Below are 25466 nucleotides of genomic sequence, written 5' to 3' on the forward strand. Positions count from 1 at the left end.
CATTGTGCAACAGAGAGTCACCTTGTTAGGTTCAGACGCAACAGGCATAGCCTATAGTCACATATGCTACATGGTGATCTACATATTTTATGGATTACGTGCTTTGAAATTTTAATTTTATGTACTTTAAAATTTTAATTTCATGCAGTTTAGAATTTAAATTTTATATCCTTTGAAATATTATTTTTACATTGATATTATTTAATAGTTTATAAAATTATTATACAAAAATATTAAGAAATTTAATTAAAATTATATTTTTTTAATTTAAGTAAGAGATTAAAAAAAATTATATAACTCAAGTATACATGAATCATAATTCAAACTCCAAAAATGCACCTAAGGCATGATATGATTTTAACTAATGTCGATAATTAACTTTTTTGTAAAACAAAAGTTGATTATAATCGACTCTGTTGTAACACAGAAGTCGATTATAATCAACTTCCTCATTGAGCTGTTAAAAACAGTTCTAATCGTCTTCTAAATTTGTGTCTGAAATCGATTTTAATCAACTTCTAGTAATTCAAATCATGTTATTTATGTAAAACTTTTTATTTTTGTGTATATACGTAATATCTAATTATTTTTATTTTATTTAGGTAGAAAACCCCATAATAAAGTTACACTTTTGAGTATGTTAGAATGTTTTATTTATTTGACATATTTCTTAATAAATCTGAAAAATGAAGCGTATATGTTTCAACCTTTGATGTATCACTAATACAAGAATCATTTGTTTTTTCCTCTCTATAAATTATACAAACAGATTTTACTCCCGTCTATAATTTATAAAGAGTTTTATCAATGATTTTTACCATCTAAAAAATTATGAACATGTTTATTTGTCTCCGTAAATTTTTAAAAATAGCTTAATTTTTTATTTTTAGACAAATTTTACTGTTTGTAAAATATATTTATCATAGATAAATTTCACTGTCTATAAAATTACAGATAGATTTAATCATATGTGGTAAATATATTTATAACAATTTTTGTATGTTTTATAAACAGATTTTACCATATGTAATTAATAAAAATTTGTCTATAATTTTTCGTTTGTTTGTTTTCCTATTATTAACTTTTATAATTATTACTCCCTGTAGATTATCATGATAATTAGAAAGTAAAGTAATAAACTAAAATATAAAATGATAAATCTATATGTCCATGCTTTTAGTTTCCTCCCATGAACTAGTGCATTATATCCTCCATATATTCATCCTCATCATCATCTTGTTAATTTCCATCATTTCCTGCCTATTTAGCTCCTGACCCTCCAGAATGATTGGTCTGTTCCCATACCTTGCTACATGAGTTGCAAACTAATCAGGAGTGAAAGTAAAAAATTACAGTTAGAGCATTTTATCAAATATGTGGCGGGCATGTGTTATAATTATAAAGGGATTTTATAATTTTAACATAAATTATTTCTCAACAAACCCCCTTTTTTCAACAATACACACATTACATCTCTATTGGTACAAAATATTTTAAGAAATGCATAAGTACCTTTAAGAACAAAAGAAATTCAAATTGATATAATGAATAAATATAAATAAAGAAGATGAAATGTACTTTGTTAGTAAATAATTTAAAGATTAATAAAAATGGGGAGATATTTTTCTAGTTACTAAAATTTGTAATGTCCAATTTTACAATCATATTTTTTTTAACGAAGTTGAAGGTGTTCGATGTTTATTATATAAAAATTAAAGCATGTTTTACAATTAAACAAAATCAAATCAATTTTATTTACTTAGTTCTCTTTATTTGGAGATTGAAATGTCAAATTTGAATTGAAGAATACAGTGACATTCTTGTGACGCGCGCCGAACATGATATCAAAGCAAAGGCATTCAGATCCTACAAATTCAAAGCACAAAATTAGTGATTACATTAGTGAGATTGCTAATTATAACAAAATAATTGCAACAAAATAGATATCAAAACCAATATCTCAGTTTTTTTTTTTTTTTTGTTGATTAGAATTTTGTAGGATTAAATATTTTAGTGGATAACATAGAATATGATTAAAATATTGCGAAGTAACTCACTGTAATTAACAGGAAGAAAAACACACCTTTTATTTTTAAAATTCGATGCTTTATGATTTCTATCTTCTTGCATGATGAATAATGGGGGTTCAAGGTTTGCTGATAATTTTGATGAGGGGCACATGCTGGATGGCCGGGTGCTCTGGTCCTTCAATGGTAGCAATGTTATGCTCAAATTCATCTGATATCTCCGTCACTTCCAAAACTTCAAGTTCCTTCAATTGTTGGATGCCAGATGATTCTGTGTTAAGATGGTTGATTCGTTCTAACTCGAGGGATTTGAGAGAACTCAGTGTCGATATGGATGGAATTCAAGCTCCCCATATATGAGAGTATTAGATGCTTCAGTTTCTGAAACCCTCCGTCTTGAAAATGCAAGCTTAAGCCTTTATAATGTTGTTCGGGAAAAGGAAAATTTTTCTAAGTTATAAAGATATTAACAGATTAAGGGTCCTAGGCTCTCATATTGACAAATCAAAGACTTGAAAAATTATCTAAGTCTTAAATTCATCTTGAAAATTCCACTCTTCGAAGAATTTTGGAAGTATTTAGAAAGTATTTTTTTCTATACTAAAGAAACTACATTTCGAGGAGTTTTAGAGGGTAAGAAAAGGAGTTTCATTCTTTATTAAAAAGTAGGTTTGAACCCAAGAAGTGTTGGAAGGTTTTTGAGAAAGATCCTTTATTTCTGTCGAAAAGATCATATTTCAAGTTATTTTAAAGATTTTTGTCACACTCTAAATTTTTCTCAAAACTACTGGAAAGACAGGAGAGTAGTAGAGATTATTCTAAGTTCACAAGATTAAAGGAGTTTTTGAAGATTTTCTAGTCCCTGGACTAAGAATAGCTAAAATTGGTCAAAAAATGAGACCGGCAAGAAAACTATTCTAAGTCCATAAGACTAAAGGTCTTTCGAGGAGTTTTTGAAGGTTTTAAAGCTCTTGACACACAGAATTGCTCAAAAAATAAGAAGTTGTCAGAAAATATTCTAAGTCCACAAACCTAGTTGAGCTTCAAATTTCCTCTAAAATTGTTCAAAAAATAGGAATGAGCAGAAGAAATATTCTAAGTCCACGAAAACAAAAAGAGCTCTTATATTCTCCAGAATTAGTCAAAAAATAGAAATCAAGGAGGAAATTATTCTAAATTCATAATGCTAAACGAGCCTCTTAAATTTCTCTCAAAACTGCTCAAAAAATAGAAAACAAAAAGAAAAGATTCTAAAGTCTATAAGAGTCATGATAAGACTCAAAAGTTATTACAAGGCTTAGAAGTGGTTATCCGACAACATGATCAGTGCCAGTAATGGATAATGGGCAGCAATTTAAGGCAGTTAACGAGAAGTGTCCGCAAAACAATGGTGATTTTCCTTACCTATAAATACGTCAAAGCTTCACTTTCCTATGGATGAACTTTTGAACTCAGACACTGCACTTAAAAATCTCTGCAAGCTGAAACCCTGCACCGCGCTAGACATCAGCTACCAGGAGACTCACGGTGGTCGCTGTTCATCGTTGTGAAAAGTCGTACGTTTATGTTCCTGCACATTTATATTCCTGTATTTACTTTTAATTTGCTTTGCTTTACTTTTCGTTCCTGTAATTTTAATTCCTGTTTAAGTACATTTATGTAAAAACCTCCATGTCTGATTAAGTTATGTGTAATCATCATTTGCTATTTTTGTTTCATCCTCTACTTTACAACGTCGATTTGAGCATTACTTTAACAACACACTTAAAAAAACTTAAAAGTACCTAAATTCAGTTCTTAAATTGCTCTTGGATTATTTGTTTATAAACTATTATTTTTCACTGTAAACAAATCTCTAATCTCAAGGTAGAACAAACTAGGCAAATCTTTTAGTGATTTAATTGGATCCTACGTTAACTGCATGCACGTCAAAGTAAGCTTAACAAGCTTTTGAAGCTTTGGAATCCACTTTGGCAACTTCTCAAAGTTATACCATAGGTTAAGCTTACGAAGCATAAGTGGGGCTGAATTCAATTCCAGATTGCAGATTTCAACTCCATATTGTAATTTCACATCTAGACTTTCCAAGTGTTTCATCTTACTTATTGAAAAACATAGAGTGCTTTCATGTTCTTTCCTAACTTCTCCCAAACCCAACTTCTTCATTTGTGTTAGCCTTCCCAATTCTTGAATTAGCTCTACTCCATCATCAAATGTTCCCACATGACCTAGTGTTTCTAGGGATGTCATGTTTCCGATACCATCCTTCGAGTGAGTCATATGCATAGAACCAGCTTGAAGATGTCGTAGCTTTCTAAGCTTGCTCACCTCTATTGGCATCAGAACTCCATAACATCCCCATAGAATCAAGGTCTCCAAGTTCTGCAACATAGCAATGGATTTTGGAATACTTCTTATTCCTGCAGGTCCGATTCTTAAATACTTCAAATGGATTAAATTCCCCAAATTTTCGTGAACAAAATCCAAAAAGCTATATCCAAAATCAAGCACTTTCAATAACATTTATTTGGTAGGTATTCTCCTCACAAATTCTTCAGATAAATCTTCATTTGTAATAACAATGAGTGACCGAATGGGTGAGCATTCACTGTTACTTATTATATCGTTGACAGGAGTTGCTATTGATAGGCGTCGAGTTATCCCACTCAATGCTGACCCATCAAGTACCCTATGACAAAATCTCAAATCCTCACATTTTTTAAGAATCATCTCACGTGTTAGGTCATGAACACGACAACCTTTAACTTTCCCATCAATGCTAAGTGAAGATACTTGCACCAAACTTCTATCGATCAACTTTTTTAAATATCCTTCTTCAACCTTCTCTAAGTTTCCCTTCTTCATATTTTACAAACCCTTAAGCTATCCATTTCTGAATCAATTTTTTCGATGCAGTTTCAAAGTCTTCAGGAAACGTTCCAAAATACAAAAAGCATGATTTAAGATGGTAAGGCAAATTGTTATAACTGAAACTCAAAATCTTTGTTATATCACCTAGTTCTTCATTCCTTTTCAGCTCTAAATTTAGATTCTGACTGAACTCTTCCCACTCGTCAACTCTAGAACCTTTACAAGATAAAAGACCAGCAACCACCACTAATGCTAGTGGTAAACCATCACATTTTTCAACAATCTCAGAAGATATATGCTCTAATTCTGCTGGGCAATATCCATTAAATTCAAATTGGAATGCCCTCCTGCAAAAGAGCTCCCGTGACTCTGCTGGAGATAGGGATTTTAATTCATGTATTTTAAAAACAAGACTCCGCAACTTCCATATCCCTAGTGGTCATAAGTATCCTACTTCCATTTTGATTATCAAGAGTTGGAAATTCAATCTCATCCCAAAATTTGACATCCCAAACATCATCAAGGACAATGAGGTACCTCTTTTTGCTCAAGTAGTTTCTCACTTCATCTAATAATGAATCGCCTTGCATTGTAGAAATATCCTGAGGAGAATCCACTTGTTTTTCTTTGTAAAAATTCTGCAACATGTCCTTCAACAAGCCATTTACAGTATAGGACTGAGACACTGATCCACGCATGGCAATCAAAGAACCCGATCACCTCCTTGTTGTCAAACACTTTCTTGGCAAGAGTGGTCTTTCCCAGTCCTCCCATTCCTACCACAGAGATGACAGTGCGCTCTGCTCTTCCCTCTAGAACTGTTTCCTCTAGAACTGCTTGCTCCTTTTGGTTTCCTCTAGAACTGCTTGCTCATTTTGGTTTCCTCTAGAACTGCTTGCTCCTTTTTCTAGAAAAGGTTGGACATGGAACGCACTCTCAATTTCACTGCTTTCGTTGATTGCACGAACTCGTGATTTAACATCCTGAATCTTATATGCTATTTGGAGACGAAGCATCAAGGTTTTGAAGAGATCAGCAGGCTGACAGGGTAAAGCTGCACATCCAGGATCTCGAGTCTCTTGTTCCTGATGGATCACATATTCATCAATTACATCTTCCATGCTAAAAGCTGCTTCTATCAGCAACTTCACCTTTGCTTTAACTTCTTCACGTGTGGTGTTGTCTCCAGCTGCAGCCACTCTATCTGCATCATGAATGATGGCTTGAATCTTTTCTAGTTCATTTTTCATGTCATCAACATCTTCTGGGACGCCCCTGATCATGTTGCCAACTTCCATTAAGAATGGAAACAAATGATCACGAGCCAAGGACAATGCAGTTTCGGCCATTTGAGTGTTGCCAATCAGATTTCTGCAGTTGCTGTATAATGAGATGAGATGGAACTTTATGTCCTTACATTTGTATAACTTAAAGGCCCTAATGAATTAGTTAGAGGAAGTTGTTGTTTGACATTTATTGAGGAAGTTGGATTTAGTTAATGCAATGTGATGCCAATATCTTAGCCTACTCACACACATGAATCTAGAAATAATATTTATCTTATAAATAAGGTTTAAATTAAAAACAAATTATAAAAAAATTCAAAATTTTAATTAAAAATAAATATCTAATATAGAAAAAATTATATAGTATGATGAAAAAGAAAACTCACTTTTAAATATAATATTATTTGAGAAAAATTCTTACTTTTGATAGACGAGTTGAATCTCTATCAAACTAATTAAGTTTCTCTAAGAATTTTGTAGAGTTCAATTTAGGTCGATTCACAAATATACATATTTAATTAAATTTAATTTTAGGTTTTTTTACATTCGTGAGTTTGAAAATTTCGTATTAATTAAATTAAAATTATGAACAAAATTAAATTAAATAAAATCAGATTCAACTTATAGAATACTAAATGTGTGTACTTCCAATTATTATAGTATTTAAAGGTTTTAATCTGAATTTGATCGATTAACCAATTTAATTATTAATTTAATCAAATAACTTAATTGAACTAGATCACACAAATTAAATCAAATTATCATTTAACCTATTTCAAATTAATTATCAAATCAGAATATCCATTGAGTCATAATTTAAATTTTAACTACAGAAAAGTTAATTACAACCGCAATACACAAATTTGAAATTAGAGAAAAAGAGAACAAATTCAGAATAATTTGACCAAAAACTCAAATCAGATTTATCTATTTTCTGCGAATTGAATGAAAAGTTTAATCTTCTATCGAAGCACTTAATCTAAGTGAGAATGAGAAGAGAATGAAAAAATTTGAAAGAAGGTAAAACAATAATTCTTATTAAAGAAATTCCAGTTCAATCTTCCAACCTTCTCTTATCCAATTCCCCACAAGAATAAAATAGTTACAAAGCAGTGAAAATAATGGCTAATCCATTTGGTATGCAAAATGAGGGGCAGAAAAGCACTAGTTTGTCATGCAAATTACACCAAAAGTAACTTAAGGGCCAAACAAGAACATAGACCTCTATGAGGACTCCATTGACAGAGGAAGATGGTTCGTTTGAGTTCCAAATTGTAGTGCAGCAGTGGTTAATAACAATATAATAACGTGGTCTAATATGGTTCATCACAAAAAGGGGACATTTTGAGTGTTAGGTTGTGTGCATATGGATAGGAGTACCAGTTCAGGTACTGGGTACAAAGGAATTTCATCAAATTAGTGTACCCATACAACATGGTACGCACAGTCATAGAAATATAATTCTAAAACAATAAACATAAGAAATGTCATAAAATGAACACAAAACTTTCTTAACATTTTGACTACAACTAAGCAGGATTCAATGTTTTGCATGGAGTAACTTCTACTTGGAGTGATAAGTAAGCATTGGGTACTACCCAATTAGCATTTCAGGCATGAGAGCAATTTAGTAGCACCCAATGTTATGCATTAATTGTAGGTGTCAATATATATAATATATCCTAAGTATCATCATTAACATTTGTAAAGGAACATCATAGGCCATTATAACGAGATTCAAATCATAAAGATGAAAATTAAACTGAGAAGGAAACAGGAGTAATCCTCATCCAGAACTGCATGTAACAAAATCTTGGCAATCTCAATTATCTCACACATCACATCACATCCAGAGTTTTTGTTAAGATAACAATGGAACAATTCTAAACAATTCTAAACATCTCTCTCAAAAAATTTCAGAACCACTGACATCAGAATTAAACACAAATAAGAAGTAACTACCAGAATAATGATAACCAAGCATTATAGCAAAAAAGAAAAAATGATCATTAGCACTGATGCAGAGGTGCTACTTCTCCAGTTAAGAAAACCAAAAACAAACAAACAAAAAAACAGTAAAGGATTAAAAAAAGTAGGGAAGAATTTTAAACTCTACTTTGGCTTGGAAGAACTGAGTCTTTGATTCTCTCTTATGATCACAAACAAAAGGAGCAGATTCTGCACACACACACACACACAAAAAAAAAAGCAACTTCATCATTAAAGAGCCCCAAAATTTAAACAACACAAAAAGAGGAAAGAAACAAAATCCATTGAAGATGAAAGGAGCATGATTGTACTACAACTGAAGAAGCTCTTTGCTCCTCTCTGCCATTTAAACGTTGGACCAAGAACTGAGAAAGAAGAGCATACATAGGTCAGTTAAAATTGTTGATGAAAAATCTGGCATAATACATAATAATATTCTTAATTTTTACTCATAATTAATAACATTAACATATACGGCACTCTAAAGTTTTTAACATACGTTAACAACGTCTTCACTTCTTCCACCACCAACAAAGTTTTTAAAGAGAAAAATCATTTAATCCTAATATTGGCAAATTTGTAATTTGAATTTCTACTCCAACTTCATCTGAGTGAACAAGGAAAGAATTTAAAGTGTAGCTATAAAATAATACTTTACAAACACACATATAACAATTAAACGTTTTTTATTTTTAATTTTAACGATCCACCAAGTAGTGGATTTGTATTTTCTTAATAGATAATATTGTCAATCTCATCATCTTCAAATTTTGGGAGGAGATTCTTCCTCTTTGACGCACAAATCAACTTAGGCTATAGATTCCTGATAAATGGAAACCTGCGCTATTTAACTGTAATTCAATCTAAAATAAAGGGTTAAAAAAATAAAAAAAAAAAGCAATTTAATTTAACAAAATGATAACATTTTCACTTCAGAAAATTTATAACCCATAATTAGACTTTAGACTAAGGCACAAACTAAGTTATGTAGACACATTTCTTAAACTGGCAAATCCATTTTAAAACAAACTTAGGAAACAATAAATTTTTTTAAATCAGTAATATAACAAATTTTCACCATCTCAAAATATGATAACTTATCAAAATCAATTTTTAATTCAATTGCAATAAGTAGAATTCAAGATTGTCGTACTATAAATACTAAAATATCACTACATAACCAATATAATTTTAATTTTTTAATGGCCACAAAAAATTCAAAATATTAAAAAGGCAAAAAAAAACAAAATCACTAAAATAATGGCGACCTATCAAGGAAGATCTTATTTAGAATGGACTAGTATTTTCAGTAATATATATGCAACTTTACTATCTAATAATCTAAAGATAATAAATGAACAAATAAAAAAGGTCATACAAATTTAATGAAAGCATAATAATCATAATGAATAAGAAAATGAAATAAATAACGCAGAGTGATCCACAATAAAAGACTTGCTTATAACACGTATATTATAAAAATAAATTCATTCTAACGATCTTTCCAAAAGTTTAATCATAAATTAATCCTTCAAAACTATAAAATATTTTTTGTAATGAAGCACTCATACAAAAATATGTATAATAAAATTTTCAAACATGAGAGAGAGAATATTGAAAGGGTCACTCATAAAAGAATTAAAAATTAAAGTAACTCTCCTTAGTTGATAGCTTTCTCCCTCTAAGAACAGTCTCAACGAGGATAGCTCAACCTTATCTATAGTCCTCTTTATGCAATGACAATTTCATCTTCCCCTATCTCATTATTTCTGCTCACTGTTACAGAGTTCTAACATAACTTCTCCTAAAAATATTTATACTATTGAAAATCATTCTTCTATACAACCTAAATTTATTTTTAATAATATAAGTTTCAATGTATATATATCACATAATTAAATAGCATCTAACAAAATTAAAGCAATTACCTTATAAAAGAAATTGAAGCAATTACTTCCTTCACACCTTACAAATAAATGCATGTAATTGAGCAAAATATATACATCACAATAAATTTTCATATGACCAAGAAATAAATTTAAGACTTGTTTTCCTAAGAAAAAAGCTTTTAGGCAATAATACATAAAAAATAATTAGAATTATAATTATAAAATATGATATTATTATCATAATTCACTCACAAATAATAAAGAGTTAATTAACTCGCTTGCAAGAACTACCATGGAACCGTGAGCAAAGTGCAAATTGACAAATTTGAATACGAATAATATTTAACAAAAATTTATAATTAACTTTAATAATAAAATTTTTATATTTATACTCAGAGTTTTAAAAAATATATTTTTTAAGAATAAGAACTTGTCAAAAATTAATATTCTTATGCATTTGAATTGTAAATATATTATAAGACTCTTAAATAGAAATTTTCCTTACAACGGGTGACACCCCTTTCTTAACATTGTCTCTAACTTCAAAAATTCACCTAAAACTATCTATTTATTTATATACCAACATTCTTATGACACTCTTATTTCAATTATTAAAATAATGCATTTTATTTATATACCTATTCTTCAAACACAAATTATAAATTACATATATAAGATCATTTAGTCTTTGACATTAAAGTTTATTTATTTTCTTCATATAGAAGTTGATCTAGCTAGAACATCCCAAGTAAGTCTAATAGTAAAAAGTTCAAGAGTAATATACCTACAAAAAGCACTTTAATGCTCAAGTTAGTGATTGTATCAATAAAATAAGAATAGAAAATAGATCACGTACCTCGTGATGGAAAATGCTTTTAGTCATAATACTTAGACATAGGTGATGCCGAACCACGTTACGAGAGTGAGCGCACGGTATAACTATAAAGGATTCTTGTGTCTTATGATAAATGTATATGAAATAGCATATGTACATGCATGAATGTTTATCAAGCAACAAGTTGAGAATTGACCTTAAAGAGATTAAATATATTACAAAAAAATTCAATTTCCCTTACATCTTAAAAGTTATATCTACGTTAAAAAATTTGTAATATTTCCCTTACGTTAAAAAATATTGATTGAGGAAATATTAATTATTTTTAAATTTGTGTAAAATTTGTAGTCTTGATATGTTTAATCATAACATTTAATTTAATAATTAAGTTGATAAAATTCAATGTTTATAGTAAGTTATTGAATAGAGTTATCAATGTACATCTATGGATGTATACATTGATAATTATAACTCTATTTATTATATTAGCCTAAAATATGACAATTTTCATTATTGTCATCTTATATTTACAATATTTACATTTTAATTTTTAAAAACAGTATATTAAAGTCATATTTGGATTTTCAAAATAATTCTATCATTTTCATCATTAAAGATTTTATTCCTAATCATAAGTGATATTTAAGGAGGTAAAATAATATTTTACTAGTAACTTTGGTGCATTGCATTAGCATTATTAAACTAAAATAAATTATTTAAATAAATATTTAAAAATTTTCATTTGATGACTTTTAATTGAATCAATATTATGAATTTAAAATAGAATAAATGTTATTATTAAATATTTTATTATATCAAATAATTTTAAATATAGAGGTAATCTTTAAATTAAAAATTAAATTATGAAAATTTTAATTTTACTATTTAAAAATTATATATATATATAGAGGTTGATTAACATTTTACTTTTACTTTAATTTTTGATATAAATATATTTATTAAATACTAAATTGATTAAAAAAAAGTATTCACTATTTGTGAAAGAAAAAATAAATAAGTCATAAACAATGTAATCAACCAAGCAAGAGGTCTTCAGGTAATCTTATCATGCGTAAATCCCCTCAGGCCAATGACAACTACAAACTGTACGTGACGTTTAGTCTTGACCCCTTTGATCTTGGAAACACCAAAAGTTTTTTACTTTGGAAAAAAAAAATTCAAGTCTCAAGCTTCAAATTTTATAATTGAGTTAAGTTTAAAAATTAATCTGTTTAAATGGATGAATTAATTCTATTTTTTTTATAAATCAAACTTAAACTTTAGTTTCACTCGTTTATTTATCATCATTTAGCAGTAACATGACATACATTTAGTCATGTCTATTACCATTTAGAAATGATACATAATGATTTATTAAAAACAATTTTTTAAAAAAATTAATGATTACAAAAATGTAAATAATTAAATACTTTTTAAAATAAATTAAAATATGACGATGTTTAAAAGGATTAAAAACATAAATTAATCAATTAGTTTAGTTTGAATTTTTTTTATTATGTTTATGTTTAGATAGATAAATAACTTTGTATAAAATCTAATTTTTATTGATTTAATTATTGAATGGTAATTATATATTACTGGTCAAATTTTTCTTGAAATTGATCTAAACATTTATTATACATTTATTGCATTTTATTATATTATTTACATTTTAAATTTCATTAATTTTAAATACGTTTTATAAACAAATCTTATTCTCAACATCAAAGGAAATAAGAATTGTTTTATATATTTTTAGGTATTATTTTTTAAAATAACCTTTTTTGTTGTGATAAGTTTTAATAAATTGTATTAATATGAAAAATATAAATTTAATAAATATATATTATATTAATAAATTTAATAAATATGTAATAATTTATTAACATAGTATTTTTTATTGTATATTTAGAGTTATTTATAGTTCACATTTAACATAATTTAGTAATTAGTTTTATCCATTTTATTCATCTTATCTTTAAAAGTTGAATTTAACCGACTAATAATAATAATAACACTACTTTGTTAAAAAAATAAAATATTATATTAAAAAATAAAAGTATAATAAATATTTTTAATATATTATTATTAATTGTGTCAATTTGATCATATGGTTGAGATTAATTAAATTAATTTTATTTATGTGTGAGGGGTAGTTAGAAGTATTATTGGGGTCAGCAGCCATCTTTATTTGAATAAGATAACCTTTTTGTTTAGTGATAATAATGAAACTATGGTCAGGAACATTGATGGGGCTGCTTCTTTTGATGTTTGAAGCAAACAGGCACCACTAACCTTCTACACACGCAACATTGAAATGACCTTTAATTTGGACAACCATGTTCACGACATGCATGCCTTTCTTATCCTTTATTCTAGATAAGATATTATTTCGTTATCATAGAAAAAAAAAAAAACCAAATACCCCTTTTATCTAACATCAGGACAAAGAGTATTCACACTCACCAGGATGAAGGCTACCCACACCCATTCAGGTTAATACCAGGATGAAGGGCATTTACATTCTTTCGGCCTAACATCAGGACGAACACCTTTCTAATTACATTAAAATAAATTAATAAGCTAATTAAAGATTAATAATTAATAAAAAAAAGGACTAATTACTTAAGTTATTAGAAGGTTAAGACAGAGTTAATTCATGAATCTCATCAGCCCAATATCATGTCTATAAAAGGAATGTAAGAAGTACAGGTAAGGAGATTGATTTTAGAATATTAAATAGCATTTACTGTCCTATTCCGAACCTTGACTTCACCATCAGAGTACTTTTGTAGGTACCTTCCTCCACATCACAGCAGAGGAGAATTTGGAATATTCTACAAGGACGTTACATCAGAGGACAAAAAGAGAGAACAAAAGACAAGTGTATCCTTAACAGAAACATTTTGGCGCCTACTGTGGGACTCAAATTGCCTCAACGTCTAGCAAATATGGTACTAACAAGGAGTCAATAAAAAGTCCCCAAACAGCCATGGAGAATGCCAAGTCAACATGAAGAACATATACAAAATCCATCAAGACCAAAAGTTCTAATTCAGAGGGGAGAGGAAGAAGACCTCTCCTAGATAGTAAGACAGTAGCAAACAAGGACTAGCCCCTCGGTCGAACGAGATAGAATCTTAGGCCGTAGTCTTTTTTCTCAATCAATTCTGGAAGCAAAATTATCGGACACTTGGAAGGGTATAACGCTGGAAAAATACGATGGAACTTCCAATCTGGAGCAACACATCGATATATTCACTACCTAAGTCGGTCTTTATACCGACGATGATGCCTTGCTATGCCGAATATTCCCAACATTGCTTCGAGGGCCAGCCCTTAACTAGTTCACCAAACTACCACCCACATCTATTCACTCGTTTGCAACGTTGGTCAAATGCTTTAATCTACAGTTCGCTACTGGTCGTCCTCATCAATTAACCTCGATGACTTTGGTTAACATCCGTCAAGAGAAGAAGGAAACACTTAGAGCATTTATGGAGCACTCTGGGAAACACTACGCTAGAATGGAGATCTAAGAGCGATTCCATTTTAAATTAGAGAGCATTTAGAACTATTCTAAAATCTTGCGCTATCTGATATGCTATATTTAAGAGAGCGGTTAAACAATCGCTTTCAAAAGTTAAGATTGGGAAGACCAGTTCCGGAACCGCTCTCCAAAGTATAGGTGTAAGATTAGAGAGCGGTTCCACATGAAACCACTCTCCAAAGTATAAATGTATATTGCGAATCTGAAATTTGAAATTGGTTTCTTTTTGAGTTTTCTGCTGCAAAGTAAAATTAATTTATTATTACGTTTAAATCAAAATTTGGAATTGATTTCTTTGTGAGTTTTCTTCATTTTTATCACAAATCAAAATTGAATCTTGAGTTTATACGTTTGGTGTTAACCAAACAGTTCACATCTGCATGAACCAAACAGGAAAAAAAAAGAGAACAAATTAGTAAGATGATTGTTAACGTTAATAGAGAGAAAAAAGAAAGAAAGAGAGAATGAATGATTCATCATTAACAAAGAGAAGAAGAAAGAAAGAGAGAATGAAGAAGTACCTACAGATGTGAAAAAAAAAAAAACAAGTTGTTAGCGCAAAAAATATGAAGAGAGCAGACTAACAAAGAATGAAGAGGTACCTACAAATATGAAAAAAAAAACTAATTGTTAGCGCAGAGAAGATGAAGAGAGCAAGCTAACAGAAAATGAAGAGGTACTTATAAATGTGAAAAAAAAAAAAAACAATTTGTTAGTGAGAGAAGACGAAGAGAGCAAGCTAACAGAAAAAGATGAAGAAAACATAAGAGAGTAGAGAAGACGAACAAAACTTACACTAAAAGAGACTAACTTTGTTAGCTAAGAAGAAGAAATGCGTTGAACATGTTTCATTTATAAACAACTTTAATGACTTTAGAGAGCAGTTCTTTATTAATTGTTCTCCAATGTGTGACTTTAGAGAGCGGTTAATAGAGAATCGCACTCAGAAGTATAGTTCTGAGATCAATTAACAAAGAACCGCTCTCAAAAGTATAAATCTAAGAGCGGTTTTCTATTAACCGCTCTAAGAAGTATATATCTGAGAGCGGTTAATAGAAAATTGCTCCCTAAATATATAGTTACAAAGCGATTTTTACTAACCGCTGTCTAAGTTAGTGCTCCAAAAACATTTTTCTGTCATAGTGAAAGTAGCTTTTTCCATCCAGAACCTGGACACGGCAGTCGTAATGCATCACCTCACAACAGCTCTTAGACTAGGCCCCTTCGTTAATAGTATATGTAAAAAAACCTCCTGTTGACTTAGATAAACTACACAACCGAGTAACTAAGTACATGCAAATGGAAGAGCTAGCCGAGTTCTGTAACCAACCTCGAATGGAACAAGTCCTCGGCTGAAGAGAATCTGATGGGAGCGAACATGCCAGGAACAAATAAGAAAATAAAGACCGAAAGATCAAAGCTAAACAACTCCTGAGGGGACCGAGGTATGCAAATTACACAACACTAAATACTAATCGATCTAAAGTAATTGAGCAAGCCTTGGCGACAAAGATGCTGACCATCCCTAAGCGTGCAAACACCCTTCCTTGGGCAGACAAAACCAAGTTGTGTCAATATCATTAGAATTGGGGACATACCACAGAAGAATGCACAACTCTTAAGGACCACATCGAAGACTTGATAAAAGCGAGATACCTTCAAGGCTTTGTGACGTGGCAGAAAGAAAGGGGGAAAGGTCAATGGACCGAACAATCGAGATGGCATGATGACATAAAAGAAGAACAACACTATAGTAGATCAAGAGCCCTCACCTCAATGATCCTAATATTCAATTAACTACCCTAATTCCTTAGATGTAAATCAATCAAACATTGCATTAAGTATGAGAAATTAAGAGATCACAAGATCACGAATTCTTATCCCTAAGATTTTTATAACCTTGACATTCAATTCAGATCTGGAAAATTAACTCAACTTCCATTGATGAAAATCCTCTAGGTTCAATTCAATTGAATAGCTAATTCAAGAATTGCATTAAGAAAAGAATTAAACATTCAATACAATCAAGATCTTAAAATCCAGATCCACAATCAATTTACAATATCAAAATCAGATCCATCAATCCATAAGAAAAAGAAATCAGAACATATTCCTAAAAGAAAGAGAAAGAGTATAAGAGAAGCTGCAGAATTTCTTAATAAATCAAATCCCTAGCCTGATTCCTCAAGATCTAGAGCTTGGAAGTTGACCCCAATCTCCCTCTCTAACTCTCCTAAAGTGTGGAAATGAAAAAATGAGAAAAGATACAAGTTTCTGGGCTAATCTCTTATTTATAGAATTTTCCGCCTATCAAGCGTGATCACTATTTTTCATAAAAGTAGTCACGCAGAGGCGTAGTGTTTACTTCCGTGTACAATAGGAGTCCCGCAGAGGCCGTGTGTTCACTTTCGTGTATAATAGGAGTCACGCGCAGCTTATTTTGCTAGACTTCTTTGGAACGATCACTTTTGTCAGCAATAGTGATCACGCACAGCTAGAACGATCACTTTTGTCAGCAATAGTGATTACGCACAGCTTGCTTTGCTTAAGGCTTCTCTGGAATGATCACTTTTGTCAGCAATAGTGATCATGCGCAGCTAGAACGATCACTTTTGTTAGCAATAGTGATCACGGTCATCTTGCTATGCTGGAGCTCTCTCTGGAATGATCACTTTTGTTAGTGATCACGCGCAGCTAGAACGATCACTTTTGTCAACAATAGTGATCACGCATATCTTGCCATGTTGGAGCTCTCTCTAGAACGATCACTTTTGTAAACAAAAGTGATAACGTGCATCTTGCTATGTTTGAAAGCTCTCTGGAATGATCACTATCATCAACAATAATGATAACTTACACGTCATCCTTCAATGTTAGGCTCTGGAACAATCACTTTTGCCAAGAAAAGTGACACGCCCAGCTCTTGCTTTACCAAACCTTGTTCCTTGATTCCAATTTTTGCTACTTTCTTCAACTTTCTCTCTTGATCCTCCAACCTTATGATCTCAATTTAGAGTTTCCTGCAAAATACGTTCTAATCAGTACTTTTTACATAGAAAATTCACAAAATCTAAACAATTAAACTATTTAGAAATGAATTGAACATTCTATTATTTTTATGAGTTTTTCAGCTTTCTCCATCATGTTTTTCATATGAAATGTATTCAAAACTAAGGTAAAATACTAGTAAAATCTGCATTTATCGCCATTCCAAATTTAGATTTTTGCTTGTCCTCAAGCAAACCAGAACACACCAAGGGGAATTCAATGCATCATCAAAACAATAATGAAAATCTTTTTACACAAACTTTATTTTTAGTTTGTACAGATTTCTTCATTCCACATTATTCTTTCCAATTATCCTTTCAACAAATCATTCATGCATTCAATCACAATGAAAGTCACACTCAAACAAATCTTTTTCATGCAGAATCTTACAAATCTGAGCTAATGAACAACAAAGTTACATGTGAAACATTAATGAAAGATATCATTATCACTCACAAGAAAGTGTTTCCCTCTCACTCATAAGTGTTTAAGGTGAGTGTTTACCCTCAAGATCATCAATTTTATCTCACCCTACCATATGCTTGCCCATATTCCCAATCTCCTCTGCTTAATACAGTCAATCACACATCAAAAGGACTTTTTTCAGGTTATAATAGCGCTAAGGTTAAGGTAAGTATTGAACAAAATGGGAAACAATATATGCAATTCCAAAAGAAAAGAGACATTTTGAGTGAATGGACTTAAAACTAGTATAGAACTGCATTTTTTTTTAATAATTCCCTCAATTATCAAGCAAACGGAATTTTTTTCAGATCAACAACAATGTTCATTCTTGCAGCAGAATTTTAAATTTTCTTTTCTTACTTTCATTCACTATTTTCTTTCCATTCCTTTCATTAATTAATTTTTTTTTGCAGCACTTTGCAGCATATCTTTCTTTTGAACTTATAACTTTGTTGTTTATTTCTTTCGTTTTGACACCAAAACTTAGATAGCTTTGCTATTCTCCACCCCAAACTTAGAACATTGCTTGTCCTCAAGCAAATAAAATCTAGATGTCACCCCAAACTTAGTTTTAAACTCATCCTTGATTAGACTCAATATGCCTCTTTTCCTTTGAATGGTTAAAATGGTTTTTCATCAAAGCTTGTAATGAGAGAAAATCAAGGAAGGGATATTAAGCTCAAAGGGGTGAATTAAGACATTCAAGTACAAAGGAAGGTTCATTTAGGCTAACTAGGCACAATCAAAGAAGGCCTTCATCATATATGTGAGAATTGTAAAATTGCATATTAAATCAAGAAACAAAGCAAGTTCTAGAGAGTGCAGCAAAATTAAGATCAATCACACATGAAAGAATGTATTATGCAAAGCTCAAATTCTTACCATTGGAATAAAGGTCATAATATCAATCAATCATACTCACAATTCACCTTACAAATCCATATGCACAAATGGTAAGAATCTATTTATTTTTCAAAATGAAGTGTGACAATCACATGAAGAAGTACACAAACAAAATATTTACTCAGAATTCAGAAACAAAGAAATGTAAGAAGAATCTGAATTATTCATCACAAAATAGAAAAATAAACATAATACACAAACAATTATGAACATATTCATATTTTTTATGTTTTGTTTGTTTAGTTCAGCAGGAAATATGATACAATTCAGCACATGAATCAGGAGGTAAAGAAAGAAATAACTCCCCTTTACATGAAAGGTGTTGTTCCAGCAAACCACAACAAGTTACATCAGCAAACTTCCTTGTATGTTGATACTTTCACTGCTAAAAGCAATTGCAAAGCAACCAGAAACTCAAATTATACAGAAAAATAAAACTAAAAATTAGAAATTCAAAAGAAATGAAAGGGAAAGAAGTGTGAGTTGTCTCTCACAAAGCGCTCTTTTAACGTCACTAGCTTGACACCTATTAATCTTTGGTTCTAAGAGATAATTTTGATGATAACGGCTCTTGCTCTATCTTTAAACGTTTTCCCTTTTTCTCACTAACTTGCAACTCTTCATTTAATTCAAGACTTGAAAGAAATAAAAGTGGAGGGACTTCCAGCAGTTTGATATATTCATTAAGCTTCTTTCCCTCCTCTTTATCAGCTTGATATGCCACTACAGTAAAAACTTCACTTATAATTGAATGGTCATTCTCTTCTTCTTTCTTGTTGGTTCTTCCTTCTAGTTTAGTGCAGTTGTTATCCTCTAAATTTTCTTTACTTAAAAGAGTGAATTTCCCTCTTTGCAAGTTGTCTTAAGCTTCTTCTTCAGCATTCTTTGTAGCTATCTTCTTCTCCTCATCTTTTAGATTAGAAACCTCTGCTCCACTTCTTAATATGACAGCATGGTATTGCTCCCTTGGATTCACAATACTATTGCTAGATAATCTATCCTCATCCCTATGTGCCAATTGCTGTGAAATTTGTTCTATTTGAGTCTCCAACTTCTTCATAGATTCCTCTTGATTTTTGAAGTTGGACTGTGTAACTTTCATAAATTGTAGTAGTGTTTCCTCCATTTCATTCATCCTTTCAGACAAAGGTTTTGAAAATTGTGGCTCTCTTGGAGGTTGAGATGAATAAGCTTGACAATATGACCATGGAGGCTGAAAATAGGCATAGGACAATGGTGCTGTTGCAATATCACTTTTTGTTGCAGGACTTTGTTGATTCCATTGAAAATGTGGTTGACTTTTATTGGCTTAATATTGAAAATCAGAATGGAATGTAAGTTGAGACCTCTGAAAATCACCTAAGTAATTAATATGTTCTTGACATCACATGCTCCATTCATAAGATTTCCTCTACAAAAATCACATATCAAGTAGCTTGTTTTTGCAGCTCTAGCTTTAAAAGTATTGATTTGTTGAGTCAAGACTGCAAGTTGTTCATAAAGTAATTGATTTTTCATTTGATTTTGGCTGATCAAAGTCTCAAGTGCCTTTGCTTCAAATTCTCCCTTACTTGCAACATACCGCTCACTGAAATTTTGATACATGCTGGTTGCCATCATGTCAATTAGTTGTTGAGCTTCCTCTACAGTTTTAGTATCCAATGAACCTACAGCTGCTGCATCTACCATGGTTCTTATGACAACATTCATCCTATTGTAGAAAGTTTAGATTTGCATCCACTTTGAAATGCAATGATGAGGACATCTTCTCAGCAGATCCTTATATCTTTCACATACATCATAAAGAGATTCACCATCTTGTTGAACAAAAGAGGTGATTTCACTTCGCAGCTTGGTAGATTTTGGTGGGTAGATTTTGATGGCGGAAAGTACTTAGTTAGAAATTTGTTCACTAAATCAGCCCAAGCCATCGGATAGTGGTACGAACAGAAAGCCCAATCGCAAAGGTGTTGCGCAAGTCGGAGTTGGTTGGGCAGATGATGCCATAGGCTGTCAAATTGTCTCAATTCGACATTCGTTTTGAGACATGGGGACCACTCAAAGCCAGGTACTCTAGAGTTTCTTAACGAGTTTCACCCTCAAAAGTTGCCCATTTCCGACATATGGAATCTACATATCGATGGGTCTTCAAATCAATACGGCAGTGGAGCTGGTGTCATTCTTGAAGGACCAAATAAGGAGACATTAGAACAGTCAATACGATTCGGTTTCAAGGCCTCAAATAACTAATCTGAATATGAGGCATTACTTGCTGGCCTTCGGTTTGCAAAAGAAATTAAAGTCAAAAGAATTACTTGTTGGAGCGATTCTTAGGTAGAGGCTGAGCAGGTAAACAACACCTATCAAGTTAAAGGGCCCCTTATGCTACAATACTATCAAGAGTTTAAACGATTGCATTCCAAATTTGATGAGGTACACGTTCGTCACACTCTGTGAAGTTTGAATGAACAAGCTGATAAACTCACAAAATTGGCAAGCCATCGAAAGCCAGGACTACTACAAAGCATGATTCAGTAGGAAGTTGAAAAACCTAGCATTTAGAGGATGGAATGTATGGAGGTTGAGAATACATCTCGGAATTGGATGACAGACATTGCTCAATACCTTGTCATAGACAAACTCCCTGATGATCCCGAGCAAGCTAAATAACTCAGGATACAAGCAGCTAAGTATACCCTCATCGGTGGGGAATTGTATAAAAGAGGGATCTCAACCCCGCTACTAAAATGTCTTAGAAAAGAACAAATCGACTATGTCATGCGTGAAATCCATAAAGACGTTTGTGGAACCCATTCGGAAGGAAGGACAATGGCATCAAAAGTACTAAGAGCAAGATATTATTGGCCAAATCTAACCAAGGATTGTGAACTATTCGTCAAGAAATGCATTCCATGTCATTAGCACGGTCCACTCATACATTAATCAGCCGAGATCCTGCACCATGTCGTCTCTCCCTAGCCTTTTGCTGTATGGGGGATGGACTTGCTATGACCATTCCCCATGGCCAAGGGTCAATGCAAGGTTCTTATTGTTGCGGTCAATTATTTCACCAAGTGGATTGAAGTTGAACCTCTCGCAACCATCACGTCTAATAATATCCAAAAATTTACTTGAAAAAATATTATCACACGCTTCAGTATGTCGCATGCTCTCGTTACTGACAATGGTCTTCAGTTCACGGATTGGCACTTCAATGAGTTCCCTAAAGAACTTCATATAAAACAACGAGTTACTTTGATAGAACATCCTTAGAGCAACAGACAGGTTGAACCAACTAATAAAGTCATCCTCCATAAACTTAAACGACACTTAGGCTCGGTCAAGGGAGAATGGGCCGAGATGCTACTAGAGATCCTTTGAGCATATAGGTGTACCCCACAAACTTCTACCAAAGAAACTCCATTTAGATGACTTACGGCACCGAGGCCATGATCTCGGTGGAGATTGGTGAACCTTCTTTCCAAAGACTACACTTCAAAAAAGATGCAAACTCTGTTTTGCTAAGCACCAACCTAGATCTACTAGACGAACTCAGGGACCATGCCGTTATTATAGCTGAAGCAAGCAAAAAAGCAATGTCACGGAAGTATAACTCATAGCTTAACCCGAGACGATTTTAGGCTAGAGACTTAGTATGGAGGGTTACTGGAGAAGCACACCGTGATCGGCAAGAACGAAAACTAGCCACTAATTGGGATGGACCATTTCGGATAATGGCTAGCTTGAACAACGGTTCTTATAAACTTGAGACACTCGAGGGTAAAGTTATACTGAGAACTTGAAACACATCACACCTCAAGCATTATTTCAGTTAAACATTGTACTTTATATTTAGTGCACTCTTTTCTTCACTCGGGTTTTGCCCTCTTAAAAGAACGTGAAAAGAGATTTTTCTGAGAAAGTTTTTAACGAGGCACCCCATCAATAAAGACATCTTTCATTATTTACAAGTTATGCTTATATTATTATCAATTATTCCCTCCCGAGTACCTCACTCAGCTAAGATTGAATTAAGATCTTCTTCTAAACTACTCCATCGGCTAAAGACAAAACAACGTTGCACATAGGTATCTTTCGGGTATCTCACATAATTAATTCAGTTATTGACTCTTAAGTCCTCTCGGTTAGCATCGGTTTAAAAACTAATCAGTTCAAGGTTAACAAATACACACCTCGGATTTTATTAAAAAGACATGGGGATAAATACCTCAACTTACTCTGTTCAATAAGACAACTTACTACAAATTATCGTTGTTATTTATCATCTTTAATATAGTTAAATTTTGGTGAAATAAAAAGTAAATTGACCAAATAATACACAAGTGAATGTATGAATAAAAACATGTTCTTGGCACTAATGGCCCAAAGTCAAAAATAAAAACCCCTATTACCAACCCCCCTGTTATTAGTCTAAACCGACATCTTCAACCTGATCATCATCTTCGTCATGGGTCGTGGTCTCCTCTTACCACAAGCTTGGCAAGGGCCTTTAGCATCATGCTCCACCTCGTCAGTCACTTCGTCATAATTTAGGAACTTTCCTCCAAAGAAGTCTTTCACTAAGTCAAAATGGAAGTTCGTAGGGACTTGGCAAAATTCAACCGCATGCCTCATAGCATGATGGAATCCAGCCTCGTGCTCAGCTATGATCTTGCCATGGCAGTCGGAAACAAATGCCTTCATGTTCGCATCAGCCTCTTCCTTGTGCTGACGCTCCCTTGCCAAGGTATCGACTAACTCCAAACCCTTAGCTTTTTCAAAGCTTTGTCCTCAACAGCTTGAACCTGATCTTCTATTATCTTGAGATGCTCCTTCAGTTGGGCTACCTCAACCTCCAATGCCTGGTTGGTCTCGGCCAAATTTGACTGGACCTCTTCACTTTGCTCCAAAGCTCTTTCGACGATAACCACTCAGTGTTGAGCTCTCTTAAGATCAAGTATAGGTTATAAAGCCAAGTTATGAGCCATCACCATGGGTCAGGTTTGGAGCTTGCAAAACCAAGTCCCCTTGGACCTTTTATCCTGATTATCCAGGAGGGTCCTTCCAGCTTCTAACACCAGGTCTAGAGATATCAGCCTTGAAGCCCGAACACCATTCCCAAAGAAATTTTTACGTCATTACCATTGGCGGAATGATAGACTTAATCAAAGAACTGCTTGGCCTAGAGGAAGCATGCCAAGAGGGGTCGGTGCGGGCATGCTTCCTTCTGCGTTCAACTTCCTTCCCCTTATTCTTGTCTTTTCTTTTCTTTTGGAGGCCTTCAGGAAGGGGAACGCTTGCGGGAGGAGGGCGTGCAACAGCTAGATCCGATACTCAATCTATTTAGGGGTAGCGATGTTGTTTAGCCGAAGTTCCCTCCAGAGCCCGACACCTTAATGCTTGTCGATAGGATATACTGGCTCCTTTTTGTACATTATACTTGCACCAAAAACAAGAAATCAAATCAATATACATGACCAACAAAACTACAAGGAAAGGAATAAAGCATACCCTCGGAGGAGAGTTTACAAATAATCCAACACCGACAACTCTTCCTAAGTCAGCATCTCTTCCGAATACACATTGTATCGATGAGAGACTCGGGTCCAGTGAAAAGGGGTTTATCTTCATTATCATGAAAATATTTTTTGCTGACAACGGGGTCCACCTCTAACTTAAAGTACCCGGCCTTGAAACCCTTAAACAAAGACGTATACGATTTGGATAGTGGCAATTCGGCTTGCCTTATTAAGGAAACCCACCTAGCTTTATCAAAAGGTCGAATACAAAAGAAATAAAGAAAAAGACCTACACTAGGTTTTATATAATGAAATTTATACAAAATCTGAAAGGCTTGAACTGCCGCCCACCCATCTGAGTGCAACTAAGTCAATGCCACATTCAACATACGCAGCACCCCCATTTGAAATTCATCAAATGGTAACATTATCCCTAATTCCCTAAACATATAGTCGTATACAAAGAAAGTGTCGGCCATTCCAGCATCCTCACCTAAAAATACAAGTTCAGAATTTGTCGATCCATCTCCTCGACAAACCTTAACATTTATTTGGTAGGGATCTAAATCGTCTCACAAAGCTATCATATACAAATCTACAAAGTTTTGAAGTTGCCCCCTCTGTGTGAAGCGCGAGAAGTAAGCAGCCACTTCTCTGTCCACCCACCCATACCCAGGAATAGTGCATGGTGAGAACTTTGGTCTTTCCCGCATAGGACTTGCATTTGGGAGTAACTCATCTGACTCAAAATTCACCCCTTCGATAATAGGCATTTTTGCCTGGTCACCTGAATCCCTCACCATACTACTCGGTTCAGTAGCCACTTTAGCATCAGGACTCCTTGATATATCTTCCACCCCTTCGGTCATAACTTTAGTAAGAGCCCTATCTATATTTCCTCCTACCATAGCACCACTTGGTCCCAATTCCTCTGACAAGGAATCCTCCCATTCGATTGCATTCTCTATATCCAAATAAGTCGAAAGACAAAAAGATACAAGCTAAGCGAGATGTACCTCGGAGTCCAAAAATGCACATAATACTTGAGCGTTTAACAGAGTATACCCCTCGTGCAGAGCAAAAA

General features: G+C 32.7%; 1 non-coding gene across 1 annotated transcript; it reads left to right on the forward strand.

Moving 5' to 3' along the window:
* The first annotated feature begins 20610 nt into the window (after positions 1-20610).
* LOC113856766 lies at positions 20611-20717 on the forward strand. Its single transcript, XR_003502999.1, has one exon. It is a non-coding gene; the product is annotated as a small nucleolar RNA R71 (small nucleolar RNA).
* Positions 20718-25466: the final 4749 nt, after the last annotated feature.

Source organism: Abrus precatorius, unplaced genomic scaffold (genome assembly GCF_003935025.1).
Source record: "Abrus precatorius isolate BTA unplaced genomic scaffold, Abrus_2018 Scaffold11, whole genome shotgun sequence".
Taxonomy (NCBI): domain Eukaryota; kingdom Viridiplantae; phylum Streptophyta; class Magnoliopsida; order Fabales; family Fabaceae; genus Abrus; species Abrus precatorius.